The sequence below is a fragment of the Candoia aspera genome, chromosome 2 (assembly GCF_035149785.1).
Source record: "Candoia aspera isolate rCanAsp1 chromosome 2, rCanAsp1.hap2, whole genome shotgun sequence".
NCBI classification, from domain to species: domain Eukaryota; kingdom Metazoa; phylum Chordata; class Lepidosauria; order Squamata; family Boidae; genus Candoia; species Candoia aspera.
In genome coordinates, this window is record NC_086154.1 from 115043796 (window position 1) to 115048273 (window position 4478).

The following is a 4478-nucleotide window of genomic DNA, read 5'->3' on the forward strand; positions in this document are numbered from 1 at the left end:
GAGAAAGGCACAAAGTTTCCTGGATTTTCCCCCTAGGGCTCTCACTGACCAATCAGATCAAATACCCATTTTCTCTAAGACATTTCCTTTGCCACATGGAGATTCCTAAATTAATAGCTCAGTCCAACTGAGTCCACAAGTAGTTTCCAGCAAGCCAAACTTAGTGTGTGTGTGTACACATATACGCACACACAAATATGTACACATACATACATTCATAATTTTGAGGAGGAAAATAAAATTTTAAACTTCCATATTCAATATTCCTGTCTCAAAGGATATTCCTATATGAACAGGGAGCAAAACCCACACTCACATACACTGATGATGTTAGCTGGTTGGGTAATGAAATGTCTGCAAGCCAACAACCAAGCTCAGAGAGCACCACCAATATTCCTGTAGTTAGAGGTAAACAATAGTAACTTCTTTGTTGAATTAACTAAAAAAGAGTAAACAATCTGGAGCTAAAACATTCTTCAAGGCTCTTTGTTCTTGTGGTAATTTTTCATCCAGTGATATCTGTCACACTTGTAAATACTGTTGATTAAAGAAAGATTATTTTTAAGTGTTTTGTGATTTTAAAAAATGGTACAATGTATAAAAATAATTTAATTTTGTTATAGCTGTCAAATAACAAAATGGAATCAATTCTGTGCATTGTACCATTTTCTAATATTTGTGGGAAACAAACAATAAAGACACAAGAGACTTAATTGCCAAATGTTGCTGTGCAATGTTTCCAATTTCTTCAAAAACCATCCAGCCTTCTGGAGCCTTGAGGCAGCCTTGCTTTTTTATCTGTGCTGTCCCTGAACTATCTGTACCTGTATACTGGTGTATACTGGTGTAGGCTTTCATGGCTGGTATCTGTTGGGCAGTGTTGGGCTTCAGGGTTTAGTGAGTGTGGTCTAGACAACCGATTTCCTGATGTTTTGCCACCAACTGTGGCTGGTACCTTCAGACCACCTTGCCTCTGAAGATGCCAGCCACAGCTGCCAGTGAAACATCAGGAAATCTGTTGCCTAGACCACACTCACTAAACACTGAAGCCCAACACTGCCTTTCTGTACCTGTTTTTCTCCCTCTCCAACTTTCAGTTCCAGCTACACCCTGTTGACTTTTAAAAATAGTTTAACACTGTTCAATAAGCTGCAGCTTGGACTCTCATTAAGGTCTGTCAGGTTTAGCTATCTAACTAGCTATAGAAATGTACCTGTAGTGAAATCAGAAAACTAAGAAAAGGGTCTTTTCAGCAGATTCCATGACAGACAAAGCTCACAGTAACATGTCGGCAACTAGGTCTGTTTGTCCTTTGGACCCATGACCAGAGTAAAGAATGGAGCATTAATATCAGGTCTTCTATCTCTCCAAACTACTACTATGAAGCCAGGCTTGCTATAACTTTTGCATATATGGAATCAAAGCATCAACTAAATTAAGCTGTAGGGTCTTCAGCAAGTCAGACAATATACTTCAGTTAGCAAACTCACCTGCTAATGAAGTGCAGAGATTTTAGATAAAACCCCATAGAAAAACACAAATAATTATTCAAGGAATTTGGAATCTGCTTCAGATTTTGCACTTCTATCACTCACCCCTTTAAAGACTGCAAAGCAATTATAAATGTGGTAATTGTAGCTTTAACATATCACCATACTGCACCCAAACTCTGCTGGCTGTTCCAACAATTCTATCCCCAATTTGAAGCACACAGGGAGCATGATAGATAACAAATTCCATCATGTGAGGTCACCAGAACTACACTCAAGTCAGTGGAGAAGGCCATACTGGGAGAACTTGTTCCAAAATCTTCTTGATGAAGGTCTGCCCAACAAGATTGTCTGAAAGACAATCCATACCATTATGGATGACAGGAGCAGATTCTTTGACGTACTTTGGATTCATATTTTACACCATGCCAGTATCACAGTATTGAAGGGTTCTTGATAGTCATGATTCATTCCATCCAGATAAGATAAATCTGAACTGTGATTTAATTCTGATCTCATGTAGTTCCCATGTGAAAATTATGTGGATCTATGAGAATGCATACCTTAGATCCATAGTTTTTGTACCAAAGCAATGCCAACACCTGTTAAATTCATAACTTTAATGGCTGATTGCATGCAGAGCAACATGGATTTGATTGTTGGATATGAATCCCATGTACAAACCATGTGTAATCAAGTTGATCCAATGATTTGGGTTCATGCTTTTGTGGCACAAAAATCTCCAGATCTTTATTGTCTAACTGCACTGAGCCCTAACAGATTTATAATATATTATTTGATGAGGGCTTCAAATGAACATGATGTACAAATCAAGTGGATTCTTAAGCTTACAAAACTTGGATAGTAATCTGTCTCATTTTTTGGCCATGGCAACACCAAATTTTGAAAGTGTGATTGTGATGGACTCATTATGTGCAAACATCTTTGATTTTATGGTGGTTTTGTGAGAATCCCATATTAAATAACTTTGGACCATGAAGCTCCATGACTCATCTCCACAATGATAGAGCACCCCCAGAATTGTTGGGTTGGGTGTAAATGGGCATGACTTGTGTGATCATGATTTCATGAGGAGCCCAGGTAAAAAAATTGTGGTTCTGTGAATATTTGTGCTTCAAATCTATGTTTTTGTGCCATGATGGTGCCAGAACCATTGGATGCATGATTATGAAGGCTCCTTCAACACAAGTGGATGTGATCTGATGATGGTTTCATGTGAATCACCTGTAGAGTTTATCCACAATCAAGAGGGTTCTTTAGATTCACGTTTGATGAAATAGTTAGATTCCTGATGGCTAAAGTTCAATGCATGCAGATAGATTCCCTATTTGATAGTGATTTCATGTGGATCCCATGAAAAACTCAGGCAAAATTAGAAGGAACTTTTGAGTTAACTCTACATTTTTGCATCATAGCCACAACTCTTTGCATGCCAACAGATGAGATCTGTGATATGATGACTCCGTGTGGATCCCATATAAAAATTATGTATATAATTTTTATGCCAGGGTGTGTTTTATGCCAGGGTAATGCCAAAACTCTTCTGTTTCCTAATTGTAGTATCTTACCCATAAGATGGATGTGATCTGTGATTAATAGTGGAGTTCTTGTAAAAACCATGAGGATCCATGCTTCGGATCCATGTATTTGTGTTACAGCACTGCCACAAACTGCCAGATCCACGATGATCAGGGAGTTATCTGCAATTTGATGGTGGTTTCCTCTAAGTCTCATTTAAAAAAAAGAGAGAAATCAAGAGGATCCATCCCTTTAGATGCACTTTTTTTTTCTGCATGACAGTGCCAAAATCCATCCAATCTGTGATTATTATTATTTCTGCAGACAATTCATTATTTGTGGTGGTTCTAGGAAGATCCTTTGTCAAAACATCATAAAATTATCTATACTTGGTTTCATGTACCCGTCCTCCTAAATTCACCTCGAGGCTTCACTAAGAAAAAATCCAAATCAGGTATTTTTCAGCTCATAGCTCACAATTCATTCTGCAGCACCACACTGAAACTACCATACTTGCTTCTCAACAATGCTGAAGCTGGTGGAAACTGTAGAACTGTATTTGTTTTCTTTTTCTTTTCCCTTTCTCACCTCCTTTTCAAGCATTTAATTCAAACGATAAGGAAATCATTTGACTTTTTTTAAAAAATAAAACTTTAATTTTTGTGCAGTACTGTATTTCTTGACTGATTTCCTGATGTGATCATTTGTCCGTTGGGTGATTCTAGACCCCTAAATCCAAGCCAAGTACGGTGGTCCCCGTTTAGGATTACGATGGGGGACCGTCTGAGAATTCCAGGTTAGATGGCTGCACTGGAAAAGTTGGGAAATCATTACGTAGGAGGCAACAGATGAAGACACGAGCAGTTGAATTCGACTTTATCTCTAAGAATCATGAGAAAATGAAGACCGATGATGAAAATTATCACTTTTTCGGCACGCACTACGAAATAATTAGAGGAGACGTTCTTAGAATTCCCGTGCCGGATGAAGAATTTCGATTCCCGGGATTGATCGGAGTTCTAAGATGTTTAGAAGGAAGGCGTTGAGCGCTGAAAAGCCCAGACCCCCAAAAAACATTTCATCTTCTTCGGGAGCCGATTTCTGATGCGGTCACACGTTTTAGAACCGTGAAAAACGCCGCTCGCGCACCCCGCGAATCTGGCCTGGGCAAGGCAAGTGTCATTCTTCTCTCAAGGTTTAAACTTCAGAAACCCCCAGATCGTTCCCTTCGCTCGCTCTCTACTCCAGCAGCAGCTCGGTCGTCCGCACAACCAGAAAGCGACGCAAGAAACAATAGGAGAAGCTTTGCTCCCTTTCTCCGCGAGAAGCTGTGAAGCCCCGCCTTTCCCCTTTCTCATTGGCTAACTGGGAATTTGGGGAGCCCCTGAGCAGGGCGTGGGAAGGCGGAGCCGGTTGCGCGCGCGTTGCATTGTGTGCGCTAGAAGTGAA